Genomic DNA, 14547 nt, shown 5'->3' with positions numbered 1-14547 from the left:
GCAATAGTTCTTAGACTGATTCTATCTGTCTAGATGTGAAGATGTGGCCTTACAAAACAAGATTCATATCCAAAAATACTACATAATGCTATTAGTGTTATTAGGAATGCATTCAAAATATTTACAGAAACACTTGAGCTGTTTTATGAGACTCACTCAAGTTCTGTTATTCTGACATCTTGACAATGAATTCGGATTTTTACTGTGATTTGTGTATTTTTGAGTAAGCAAATAGAGGAGACTCAGGTACAATCGCTCTTCCTTCTTCAAAGAAGGAGCTGCTTCTAGAAACTCTAAATTTGCATTTCCTGCACTTTGAAATAAACTGTTTTCCATCTAGAGCAAGAACCTCCATTCCCAGGTTCTTTCCGGCCCTTTCCTCCGGCACCTGTTGGGGGTCTCTGCCACTGCTGATATGACTAGAAAAGCAGAAGAAGGAAGATTTCTCATCACAGGCACGTGCTCATGGTTGCATCGCTCATTCTGCTGCTAGCTTCCACTCATCAGTCCCTTCTCTTTCTTGGCACTGCTGTGGATGTGACCCTGTTTGGAACCTTGCTTTCAAGGCTCCATATCCTTAGCACAGTGCAGTGAACCAAGACTCAGCCCCAGTTGGTTGCATAGGTCTTGTCCTAACGTGAAACTTGGCAGGTAGCTGTGCTATCTCCAGGGTTTTCTTTGTGGGTCCTTAATAGGAAAGCAAGTTGTGGCCAAACTGGTTTGGACCGAGAATGTAACAGCCTCAAACCTAACTGCTCTGAAAATGACTTACACCAGAGTAATGATGAGTTATAATCAAACTGTACTACCTTCTGATGTAAGCATTTCATTTTCCTTCTATTCCTTTTGCTTTATGATCTACTCAGAAAGGTGCCATGGGCCATTTTATATTTTTATTTTTTTCTTTCAACATTATGGACTGAAGGTCTACCATGCAGACTAATGCTTTAACATTTTACTCTTTGGGTAAATGAGTCCACATCTGAATTCTCTAATTGCTTCTTTGTGTTTCCAGGACCTGGCATAATCCTTGGCACAGAGTAGATATTTACCTTTTGTGAATACTTGAATGAGACACTAACCACAATTAGAGTAGCTGGTATATGGAGGCAAGTTGGAGAAACCATGTAGATTCTCCTTAACTTTTAGGAAAACTGGCATTGAACTGGCATCAGAAAATAGCTGAGAGACCATTCTCAGATCACTGGATTTCTCTGAGAAGTTTGTACAGAAGGACAGTCATAGGAAGGAGCCCTTAAGGCCCATTCTGGAACCTCTCATCCATTACTTTTTAAACTTTGATTCTAAGGTTATACATAAACACAACTGTAAGGGGAGACCACAAAATTCCATGGACTACAAGCCAATATGCCTAGGCAAAATACCTAATGTTTAGTAAAATAATAATTTTGAAACTGTTTTATGAAGTTGAAGTCCAGATTAAGAGAACAATCAAATGAAAACTGAATCAATTGACAAAACTTCATCTTTGTATGTAACTCAGTTCCTATTTCCATTTTTGCTTCAGTAGCAGTTTCCTTGGTGACATTCTTCACAACAGTGCTGCGATAAACACCTTCTTGTCTGAGATCTCCAAAGTTCTGTACAATATGATTTCTGGTGCATGTATGTATGGAATTTTTTGTTGTTACTAACAATGAACACAATAGAAGTCACATTTATATAATAGTTTATATTTTATTAATCATAAATGTTAACAATGTAAGGGGGCTTAACAGATCTAAACAAATTCACTCATTTCACAGATGAAGGAACTGAGTCATAAAGTGATTAACTTATTTCCCCCCCAGGGAAAAATTAACCAAAATTGTCATTCAAAGTTATGTTTTCTATTATACGAAAAAGTGATTGTCAATGAGACGCTCAAGGTCAAGGTTGATATCTGGCTTCATCTTCTTTTAAAAATGAATTTAATGACTTCATTAAAATCTAGGGATGTATAAAAGGCAGGAATACTATCACTCTGTTAACAGAGATTTACTTATCAGAATTTCAAACAAGGAATTCATCAAGCTAAAATTCTTTCCAAAGAATAGAACTGTCCTATATTCAAAGAGCGCGAGGCCCATATCTCCTGTCATGCCCTTGAAAATCCTGACAGCTTACTCTAAGGTGGCTGCAAGAGGCTGCTTCCTGTCTCAGCTGGCTCAAGGAACAGGAGCTCTTCAGAGGGCCAGTATGCTCAGAGCATCCTGGCATGTCTATTGTGAATCAAGCTTCTATATTCCCAGGTTAGCCTATCCAGATATCCTTATGGCTGTTTATCCTTCTAGGGGTCCTGACGGCGGAGAACTGGCCTTTAGAGTAGAGTCCTCTGCCACAGTGGCTCAAGACCCAAGGCTATTCAAGAGGAAAAGCAGAGACAAGTACAGGAGAAGAGTGACTAAGACTTCAGCACACACATACATACACACTCACATGCAGCAATTTACAGAGAGACATACTATGGCAGTGACTTCTTTATCTTGAATAAAGAACTGAGTTCTTTAAAGAAAAATGGCATAATTAGAATCTATTGTTCTGTCAAATTGGTCTTTCTGAGCCTCCAACTTGCCAAACTTGTCTTTGTCTCCAGACCTTTGCACCAATTATTCTGCTGTTTGGAATGCTCTCCCTCTATTTTCATATGACTGACTTGTCATTATTTGTATTTTTCAGCTTAAATCTAAAGCTCAGAGAGGCTTTTCCTGACCAGTCTAAGAAAGGCAGCCAATTACTCATCTGTCTTCATTCTTTGCATTGCATCATGCTCATCAATACCTTATATTTTTGTTGTTCATGTTAAAATGTATATTCTATCTTCATCCTTACCTTGGCAGAATAGAAGACCCTATGAGTGCAGGATCTTGCTTGTTCCCTCATATCCCTTTGTTGACACATAATAGATATTCAATAAATATTTACTCAGTGGATAGCTTTGTCATCACCAGAGATTAAAAAGTTGCTTGAATTATAACTGGGGTTTAATAAAAAGTTGTTTAACTGAGTTTGAGGACTAATAGTAGTGGAAGCAATTCCAATAAAGTTATCGCTAACTCTCACAATGTTCTTTGACACTTTCTTTCCATTTACTAATTTGGGATAAAATGTCCTTGATAGTTTGTCTTAGTTATGAAAATACTCAAAATACTTGATATGAATTTGGGCGAGATTTAGCATTACACTGAAGCTTGATTTTAAGGCTGAGATGGTTTCTACATGTCTCACAATTGATTAAACAATCAACCAGAATACACTGAAGGGTCAGGTTTATAAGATTCCTTTACGTTTTATCTGTTATGTAAGCTTTTAGATGAAGAATATGGTTAGACTCAAAATGCCATGCCGTTATTTTTTCATCGTGTGGCACATTGCTGTTCTCTTTAGTTTTGTTATTTATGTTATTTACTTCTATAGTAAGACAATGACAAGAGGTACATCACTATTTTAAAAGAGTTTAATTATGAAGGTTTTGTGGTGATAAGCAGAATCAACAACAAGCAAACTAACTTATTTTCATGTTAAACTGAATTACAATTGCCAAATATTTGTTTTATTTTTAGGGGACAAGTCTAGTAATCTTCTAAAATAATGTCAGTTTGATTATATTCTATTAAGAGCACATCAAGAGCACGTTGTGACAACTGATTCGAAAAAGTACTGAGTAATTCACTTTACTGAATGCTGACAACAAATCTGCACCAGTTTATGAGAACACTGGATGCAGACGAAAGCCAGGAAATGAATAGGGCGTTTTTCAGTAACTGTAACAGACCCCATGCTCAAACCTGAGACTGAGATTGGCACATATTAAAAAATGTTGCTAACTTTTAATCTACCACTCCAGCAGGTTTCAAAAAATTCCATAACCAACAACCTGGTCCCCCCAAACATACTTCCCAATCTGTTCCCTTTCTTCCTAAAACATGCAATGTGTCTGTGACGTGGTCCTGATGCGTGGTTTTGTTTGAGCTTGACGAAAAACTGTGTGAGATGCCTCTGTCCTCCACTGCATCCTGGATCCTGTTGTCTTGCTGGATTTTGCTGACATTAAACAGAGTCTTTAGGGTTCAGAAAGGCTGGGCAGGTGCATCAGACACATCAGAGGCAAATGTGTAACAACGCGGAGCATTTCTGCTTGGCCTGTTGGGTCTGACATGCCAAAAGAGTCCAGAAGGAATAGCAGTGCCTTTTGAAGTAGCTGAGATGCTTCCCTGATGTCACTTCTCTGAGCTGTAGATCAATGCCTGGAAGATGAATCGGAACATGTGAGAAGAGTCACCAAGGGGAAATGTGTTGGAAAGGTTGCAGGAGTGAAGCACCCAAGTCCAGAGAAAAGATGGGGTGAGATGTGCAAGCAGGAAAAACAAAGGGCTGAGTCATTGGAGGCCTAATTGACAATGGCACAGCTGTGACAACAATTTGCCGGCGGCCTGACCTATTTGATGAAAGGGCCTCCGCTTTCCTTGGAACCTCAGAGTTGCCGCGGCTCACAGGAACGCACCACTCGTGTTTCCAGCTGGCTCAGCCTCATAAATACCTCAACTCACAAGATGACGTTTTTAATGCTCGATTCTGCATTTATATTTATTGCAATTCAACATATCCATTAGTGCATCTATCACTGATGAGTTTGTCACTGTTTCAGGAAAACAGTCTATCAGGCTGCATCAATTTCACTTTACAAGCTATTAATGTGCTATAATGTAGTAGACAATATCGTGTGGATATATTTGATCAGAGAGGTGCCCGAGTCAGATTGAACTGAGGCTTGCAAAGGGACCCAAAATCTTAATTTATTTATTGTGAAGAGGAACAGGCTTGGAGCACAGTGAACGTGTTAATATAACAGGTGTATCTTTTTCACTTTCTCAAAACAGGCACGGAGAAGAACAAATTTAAGCCATCTATTTTGACTCAGTTTGAAGCACAGCAGACTTACAATATCTTGTTGACACTTGACATGTTTATTCTTTTAGCAGAGTCATGATCATGTTTTAATATTTTCTGCATGCAATTAGCAGCTTTATTCAAGAGACAATGATGGGGAGTATGAGGCCAGGAGATAGAACCAATTATGGCCTTCTGAACTGGGGTAAATAAAACCATTAAAACAGTAAATAAAGCACAGATTTTCAATATATGATGAGATATTTCTGGATGCTGTAACAGTTTCTGTTAAAAATAAAAACAAAAGGCACCTGCACAACAAAAATGTAAAATTGTGTAGAAATGAACAGTGCTGATGAGAACGGACAATATACTTTCGTTCTACAACTAGACTCTGGCAAATCACTGGTATCTGTGGCCTCCAGAGGCTGAACTAGCTCAGGACAGTCTGAGCTAGATGAACATTTCTGGCCATAGCAAAATGCGTGAGCTGCTTTCTAAGTCTTATAGTATCAGTTACAAAATGTAAAGGGAAAGACATTATGTACTTGAAAATCTGTTTGTGAAATATGAAATCCCTCCATGAAAATTTTCTAGAGGGGTTATACATAGATAAACACTGGAGTCAGGCAGATATGCCCCTGAACCCTTACAGAGTTACTTTACAACTCGTGGCATTGAGCAAGGTAATAGTGTCTATAAACCTCAGTGTTCCGTAGGTTTAATGAGGAAGACTCATGCATAGCATTGTTGTTAGAATTAAATGAGATTCAAACCGTGGTACATCCACTCAATGAAATACATGTAGCTGTTGGAAAGATTTAGATGATCCTGTATGGAATGTTATGAAATAATTTCTAAGAACTGGTTAGATCTAGACTGAAACTGTCTAAGACTGAGTATTATAGATACTATGTAAAAACATGATATATAATATATACACACAGAAAAATTTTGGTGGGATATATGGAACATGGAAATGTGTGATAAGGTAAGAGTAAGATTTGCCTTTCATATTATGTCCTTTTGTACTGATGTCTTTCTATCTGTTCATATTTTATGATTAAACATATAGTTTAATTTTGTAAAAGGATATAATTCATTAAAATGATTATCTGGCATATACAAGAGCTCAATAGATGCTGGCTGTTTCAATAATGCTAGTAACCAGTGTGCCTTTTCCCCATGAGGTGTAACAGACATCTTTGCTCCTGCTTTAAGAAGTACAGTTTGATTCTGAGGCTACATGAGGAGTTGGCATGAGAATAGATGGATTTTCAAGGTCCATGTGATAAATGTCTCCACATGTGGCTATGTAGTAAACTCAGGAGGCACCAACAGGATGAGGGGCTGCTTAGAAAGACTGCCAGCCCTTCGAGGACATCTTTATAAACACAGTGCACAGGATGAGGGAGGAAGCTGTCCCTGGCTCCTCTTCCCAGGAACCTGGTGCTCTGTGTGGGCTTCCTATTTTAGGAGAGATGTGACAAGTTCGAGGATGTGCCGAGGAGGAGGCCCAGGACAGCGCAGGGAGCAGAGTGCACACCAACAGGAATAGTTCATGGAGCTGAGGACGTGGGGAAGTGCATGAAAGGGGCCCCTCTAATGACAGTTCAAGGGCTGCCACACAGAAGAGGGATTCAACTTCATCTCTGTTCCTGAGGGCTGAACTAGGACCATGGAGTAGAAGTTAAAAGGAGATATATTTCAGCTTTCAGCCGCAGCTAAAACCCAGCACGTCATGATTTATAGTAGCAAATGCCACCCTAGGCAAGGATAGACTTCTCTGTTACATTCTGAAGCTAAAATGTACCAAAGCATCTGGATTCTCCCAAGGATAATGCCCCAAACTTCAACTAAATAAATAATCCCCGTAGATACAGCTTTGCAAAGGTTAGATACATCCAGGGGATGAACTTGTGTCTGGGGTGGAGCTCCCCCTCCTCCTTGGCTCCAGCGCCTCACTGCTCCCAGCAGTGGTCAGTAACTCACACTATCTTCTTGATTCTGCTTCCAGCCCCCCTTCACTGCATTCTGATATCATAGCCTACAGGGTTCAGATACTGGACATCACTGCTTGGTGAGGCTGGGTTTGTCTCTGCCTTTAAACAGTGTCCTCCCTCCCCTTTTTTTTATCCTCTGTGATCTCCTGGTCTTGCATTTATACTTCTGCTGCTGTATTTTGCTTCTGCCTCACATTAACATTAGTTGAGGGATACTTGTTTCTTCTCATTAAAACGTAAACTCCTTAAGGGTTGACACAATAAATGTTTGTGCCCTGCTATCTGAGAAGAAAGCAAGCCTTGGTAGATTGAAACATACCCCTTTAGGAAGAGTAAATGGGGGCAGTCACAGATTTAAATGTAAATTTAAATGTTTTTAGCAAGCCATCCATCACCTCTTTCTGGCCCTTAGTTTTGCTAGAGATCATCTGTCTCTGGTAATTAGCAATGAGGAAATATAAAGCACAAAATCAGAAGAGGACTTTTAGATAATGGAGTATATGAAACCTGTATCACAAATCAAGGAAATCCATAATAAAGACATATACCCTTCTTCAAAGTTTCTGGGCTTCAGCTTATGGATACTTTCATATTTGTCTATGGATGAGTCTCTAAATATTTTGCAATTATAGTTGCATAGGGATGGACGACTCCCTGGTAGCTCAGCTGGTAAAGAATCCACCTGCAATGCAGGAGATTCCAATTCGATTCCTGCATTAGGAAGATCCCCTGGAGAAGATACAGGCTACCCACTCAAGTATTCTTGGGCTTTCCTGGTGGCTCAAATGGTACAGAATCTGCCTGCAATGTGGGAAACCTGGGTTCAGTCCCTGGGTTGGGAAGATCCCCTGGAGGAGGGCATGGCAACCCACTCCAGTGTTCTTGCCTGGAGAATCCCCATGGACAGAAGAGTCTGGTGGGCTACAGTCCATGGGGTCACAAAGAGTCTGACACAACTGAGCAATTAAGCACAGCACAGAATAGGGATGGACGAATATTGTCTTTAAGGCTGGAGCAGAGTTCAGAGGTCCACTGTTGCACTAGGCGTTGACTCTTTGTAGAAAACTCATTTGCAGCCCTGGAAGCTCCAGAGAGCAGAGGCAAGCCTCTGGACAGCATGGGGATATAGCACTAGCTTACATTGTGTAGTCAAACTATTTCGCTAAGAGTAACTGCTTCTTGTAGACACATCACTCACTCTTTCAGGCCAGTGGAATCTTATAGGTGTCAGACTTTTCAACAGGCAGCTTAATTTTTCTCCCTGACTGCCTGTACCCTGTTCAGAAGTGTGTTCAAGAGTTTGAAATAACAAACACAGGTTTCATAAGCACTTGACTTAAAGTGAAGAAAGCAGGATAAGATTGTAGCCTAAGCCTCAAAAAGAGTGGGGCCTCTGAATCAGGTTCATATGTTAGAGTGAAATACACTAAATGTTTGCCCTAGATTTCCAAAAATACACCTCAAGTCTGAAAATCTAGCACATTAAAAATAGTCTGTATGTCTTAGAAATATTAGGTTTTCTTTTTAAATAAACTTTTAAATATTTAAAATTCAAGGAATGAAAAGCAAATATCCTGATGGGAAAGAAAAGATATCACTTCTAAAATGTCTCTAAAATGTAAAATTTTCTTCCATTTATTCCTGCAATCTTATTGTTGTTCTGATACTCATTAGATCAATTTAGTAAACTATTTAGTAAGTATCTGTTCTGTGCCAGCCAGAGTCCCAACTACTGCTGAACATTATATAGTCAGCCTAGATTGAGGGGCTACAACCTAGGCACCTGATATTGCTTCAAGACACCTAGATGGGTTGTAGTTTTCACAAAAGTTTAATTTTTAAAATATCTGTCATCTGAGCTTTGACTCCAGGAAGGCAGAGCCTTTCCCATCTTGTTCTTTAACAAAACAATGCCTAGCACAGTGAAGGCACATGATAGGCATTCAAGAAAAGTTTGCTGAATAGGTGAATTAAAGAGTGATTATCCTATTTCAAAATAGAGTAAAAAAGTATTGTGAGAAAAGGACCCACAAAGCCCTGGGATCCAAAGATACATCTTTGGTGAGATGTGAATGAAGGAATATAAAATTTGTGTTACATGTGTAGAAATTTGATCAGATGGAGATACTGCACCCACCTTCATCCTAATACATTCGAAAATGAAGGTTTTACATTCCAGTCCCTAAAATGTCCCTTAGGGTCGGGGAGGGATATATAAAAGACAATGCTTTGTTGTTACCCCAACTTGCACCTGCCTGCATGAGCATGTTTGGGTATCGTCCCTGTCCTTCCTAACTTTGGGGAGAGGGAGCAACCTTTGCTAGTATTTACAGATGACAGAGCTGAAGGTATTTCAAGCCCCGTGCATGAGTGCAGACCGCAAGATCAATGGAGCCCTGTGGAGAGTTCACAGGCACCGCGTAATGACTTAGTCCTTCCTGTCCTGGGAGCTGCTGGTGGGGAATCCTTTTGCTGTCAGCAGTCCCACTTGCATGCTCACTCTTGAGCAGTGTGACATGGTTTCTGTGGTGTTAGCCACCCCCATTCTGCCCACGGGCACTCCTGTCGCTACCCAGAAAATGACAGGTTTTCCACATTACCTCCGGTGGTGCCTCACAGCATCCCCATCACCTGTGATCAGCAGCTTTAGCTCCCCTTTCTGCTGTTCCTTTGGCATCTGTCTCTGTTGGTTCTCTGCACACTGTTAGCCTGGCAGTCTTTGGTGCCAATGGGCCGGGTTTTGAAGTCGGCTGGCTTGCAGAGTAGGAACTCAGCACTGATGACTCCTTCTTGTCATTGGAGGTTACACACAGTTTATATGAGAAAATGAACACAAGAGATTCCGGGCTGGGGTATGGCTCTGGAAGTGTGCCATTCTTTGCAGGGCTGGCCCCATCAAGAAATTTAGGGCAATTCTATTTTCTAAGAGTTAGTATGGTACCCTGTGTATGGACGCATCCTTTGAAAGAATTTCCTTAGGTCTGAATGGCCTATAGATATACTGAATACAGGGCTTCCTTGGTGGCTCAGCTGGTAAAGAATCTGCCTGCAATGCGGGAAATCTGGGTTCAATCCCTGGGTTGGGAAAATCCCCTGGAGAAGGGAAAGGCAGCCCACTCCAGCATTCTGGCCTGGAGAATTCCATGGACTACACAGTCCATGGGGTTGCAAAGAGTCAGACATGACAGAGCGACTTTCACTTCTCATGGTGGCCCAGACAGTAAAGAATCTGCCTACAGTGCTACAATGTGGGAGACCTGGGTTTGATCCTTGGGTCAGGGAAGATCCCCTGGAGAAGGGAATGTCTACCCACTCCAGTATTCTTGCCTGGAGAATTCCATGGACAAAGGAGCCTGTTGGGCTGCAGTCCATGGTGTCGCAACGAATTGGACAAAACTGAGTGGCTAACACTTTCACTTTTTTTTCCTTTTTTTTTTTCCCATGCTGAATATATGTTAATTCTCTCATGCATGTAGGTTTCTGATTTAGGGATCATCAATGTCATGTAGAGGTCATTATTCATGATTACAGATTAATTCTTCTTTTTGAAGGTTGATCAATATATATTGATGGCCATTGAACTTTAGAAATTCACAACCTAATGATATGAAAGAACACCTGATGAATTTTCAAGTGGCAATTCTATATTCTTTATTATATCTTCTAGCATAATCAACTAAAAGCATACTTCATTTTCTCATGTCATTTTCATATCAAACTTAGGGACCACAGTATATCTAAGTCAGAAACACAATACCACTAACAGCCAGAGTGTCTAATAATATTGGCTGGAGTTATACATAGATACATATATGTGTTTTATATTTACATTTTTTTTAGAAGACAATTCTCATTTTATAATTCCTAATGACCTCTTATTGATTAAATCCCCTTTCAATCATAATAAGCAGTTAATAATTATTAAAAAGTGAAGACTTTGATTATAAAGATCAGGTCTACACACTTTTCCACAGAATGTTAAAATTTTCTCAACTTTCTTCTTTTCTACCTGAATGCAATAAACCATGCAGTCGTTTGACAGCTGACCATTACAGTTGCTTTGCCTGTTAAGAGATGTCCAGCTTGGGAAAGAGTCAGTATTAATTCCAAATTCCAGCTTTTGATTTATTTCACTGAGCCACACTTTCTCATTAGTATCTAACTATTAACATAAGTAAAATTGTGGAAAAGGCTAAATGTGCAGTATTTTCATCTACTTAAAGTTCTTCCTTTGACCTCGATGTCTTATATTGACCTTGCATGTCTTATATTAGTTAGGTGTCTTTTGGCTTTAAGTCTAGTGGGTGCTCTTTTAATATACCTCCACTTAACCACTGCTCTAGATTAATAGATGCCTTCCAATTGCCCTATAAAATGCACTAATGCCTGCATCATGCTAAATGCAAGAGTTATTGCATAAATGGTTATTCTCTATCATGCTTGAGCACTTTTTCCTCTTACTGGTGAACTTAATGCTTACTAAGAGCAAGGGATGTTTGTTTTGTTTCCAAACTGTTATAGTATTATAATCATGTAATTTAATATTTCCTGATGACATAGTGAAAGAATTGTTGTGGGTGCGGAAATTAAATTAAATACTTGGGAAAACTTGATAAGGGCAATCCATTAAAGCAACATTGCTCAGCGATCACATGTTTTTAGACAAGTATGAATCAGGAAAAAAAATCGGTAGAATTTGGAGTAATTGTGTACCCAGATTGCTTTACTACTAGTTTAAAACTCCTATTTTACTTTGAAGAAGCTTAAATTAGAACTCACAGTTATTGATTTTGGCTGTGGTTTTTACAAGAATAACAGTAGAAACTCCAATCAGCAGATCTAAAAATAATTGGAAAACATCTATATATTTTATATCTAAAGAATCTGAAGTATCATCACTTTTATGGTTTCCCACCTGAAGAGCTTTTTTCAACTAAGCAACCATCTCTTGGTCTAGATCCTTTTGGAAAATAGTTTCCTCCAGTAACAACAACAAAAAAATGCTCTAGATAGTGACTTACTGGGATGTTACTGGATTGATAGTGGGGAACTCATCACCTCCTAGGGTGAGCTTCCCCAGGACCTCAGGTGAGGGGGCAGCAGGAGGATCTCAGATCTCAGAGGCAGAAGTGTGGTTTTCGCCTTCATCCCCTGCCTCGTCTCTGCTTGCATCAGCTCTGGCACATCTCATTCTGTGTCTCTAGATTTTAAATTTCAAGTTTCTGGGAAACAGAAGCTGATGCTACCAGCTTGGATTAGCTACCCTTGAAGTAATCACCTCTCCTGAATCAATCATCTATATTCCAGAGAAAGAGCCTGGCTTTATGGTCATGCAAGATTATGGTTTTTCCAGTGGTCATGTATGGATGTGAGAGTTGGACTGTGAAGAAAGCTGAGCACTGAAGAATTGATGCTTTTGAACTGTGGTGTTGAACAAGACTCTTGAGAGTCCCTTGAACTGCAAGGAGATCCAACCAGTCCATTCTGAAGGAGATCAGTCCTGGGTGTTCTTTGGAAGGACTGATGCTAAAGCTGAAACTCCAGTACTTTGGCCATGTCATGTGAAGAGTTGACTCGTTGGAAAAGACTCTGATGCTGGGAGGGGTTGGGGGCAGGAGGAGAAGGGGACAACAGAGGATGAGATGGCTACATGGCATCACTGACTCAATAGATATGAGTTTGGGTGAACTCCGGGAGTTGGTGATGGACAGGGAGGCCTGGCGTGCTGCAATTCATGGGGTTGCAAAGAGTCGGACATGACTGAGCAACTGAACTGAACTGAACAAAAGAAAAAAAAATTTTTTTTTAGAAAGAGAGAACCATTGTGAATCATGCACCTGCCCCCAAGAAGGATGTATTTTTTCCCTTGAAATTGTTTGAGAATTAGAAAAAAACCCAAAGAAGTTTAGTGATTAAATATATAATGAGGATGAGGAGTTTTATCCAGAATTCTGTGCAACTGCTCCTAAAATTATGAGAGCTAAGAGCTGTGGGTCAGGATATAATTCCTGAAGACACGACAGGCAGAGAGGTCCACATATAGGAACGATGGGACTTTCCAAGAGGAATGGTATGAGCAGCAAGGCTTTAAAAGGAGGAAACAAAAGGGAGAGCAATATGAAGCTAAGTGGTAGCACGCGGGAGGTGGCGGTGAAGGGGTTGGAGGGGAGAGGGGATGGGATGGGAAGGGAAAGACCAAGGGAGTGAAGAAGAGAGGGAAGGAGGGGAGAAGAGAGGGAAGGAAGGGAGAAGAGAGGAAGATTTTGACACCTGATTCCTATATGGGATTTGGTTACAGAAAAGATCTAAAGGAGTTTACAGAACTTTTGCACAGTCAAAGTGAAAGTGAAAGTCACTCAGTTGTGTCCGACTCTTTTCCATGGAATTCTCCAGGCCAGAATACTGGAGTGGGTAGCCTTTCCCTTCTCCAGGGGATCTTCCCAACCCAGGGATTGAATCTAGGTCTCCTGCATTGCAGGTGGATTCTTTACCAGCTGAGCCACAAGGGAAACACCACATAAATACCTACATTCTTCACTTAGAGAAAACCAAAATAAATGTCAGCTTTATTTTTTAAAGATTTAGTTGTTGGAATGGACGAGCAAAACAAGTCTCAGCAAGGCAGCCAATAATTATTCACACTAAAATATCAGCTCAGTTTTGCTTCTGGAAAGCATTCCTATTCTCTCTTCGGAGGAAAAGAGTTGTATCTAAACTCATTCATTCCATGTATAGCAAAACAGACAACTAGAAACTCAGGTTCTAGTCTTTGTTTCTCAAATTAATAGGCCTAGTATTTCGAATCCTCATTTTTTCTGACTCATAAAATGTGGTTGATGGATATGAATATCAAGTAATTTGACATGTACAAATGTGCTCAGTACAAAAGCCAAGTATTATTCCAGCATGAAATTATTAATGGCTCATTGCTCATATACTCTTATTCATTATGAAACCTAGAATCCTAGAAAGGTAGAGACAGAATAAAGCAAATGTCAATAAATATTATTGGTAAAGGAACCTTTACCTTTGCTCTTCTTTACTTTATTATTTCTTCTGAAAGACCACAAAGATCACTCCTCTTTCTTTTTTCTCCAGCTGCCCCAGCACATTTTGATCTTCTGAAGTCCTTCCCCATCACCCTGCCAGGCCTGTAAAATATGACATAGCCTCCCAGTTCTCCTCCTTCATGACCCTGAAACCAACGTGAAGGCCTTTTGGTTTTGGGGGATTTCCTAATAAAGGCTGCCTGGAAATAAATACCAAATCAAAACCCACACACATTAGAGAAGTTCCCAGTTCTCCAGATACATCAATGTATTTTCTGTGTATTTGGCCCTGCACCATATGGAGGTAACCATGTGGTTGGCCCTTCATGAGTGCCCATTACCTCCTCCTTTATTTTATAAGGTTTAGGGTATGGTGTGTTTTATGCCTTTGTTTCAGGTTGAAGTGCCTAAGATCTTCCAGTTCTTGGTTTAAGTAACCTCTGGCTGTCTTCCTCTCTCTGTCCCCATGCACTTTCTGTCTACAGTAGAGAACCCTCACATTATGGACCATGATCTGAAACACCGATGCAGACAAATTAAGACATCCCCAGGCACTCAGTGTCAAGTAGATCATTTGTAAATTAAGGAAACTCTTGACAAGTACC

General features: G+C 40.1%; 1 long non-coding RNA gene across 3 annotated transcripts in view; it reads left to right on the top strand.

The window, feature by feature from the left end:
• The window catches only part of LOC129639600 (uncharacterized), a 108312-nt gene that overhangs the window by 23925 nt on the left and 69840 nt on the right, over positions 1 to 14547 (top strand). The window contains exons 3-4 of one of the 3 annotated variants that reach the window (XR_008708499.1): positions 1532 to 1626; positions 2295 to 3041. The exons of the other annotated variants lie outside the window; for them this stretch is intronic. This is a non-coding gene — a long non-coding RNA (uncharacterized LOC129639600). Of the gene's footprint in view, positions 1 to 1531; positions 1627 to 2294; positions 3042 to 14547 lie in introns of those variants that run through there. 3 annotated transcript variants of the gene reach the window in all.

The sequence above is a fragment of the Bubalus kerabau genome, chromosome 1, assembly GCF_029407905.1.
Source record: "Bubalus kerabau isolate K-KA32 ecotype Philippines breed swamp buffalo chromosome 1, PCC_UOA_SB_1v2, whole genome shotgun sequence".
Taxonomy (NCBI): Eukaryota; Metazoa; Chordata; class Mammalia; order Artiodactyla; family Bovidae; genus Bubalus; species Bubalus kerabau.
Note: the sequence above shows the minus strand (reverse complement) of the source record. Positions and strands in the feature narration are given on the sequence as shown.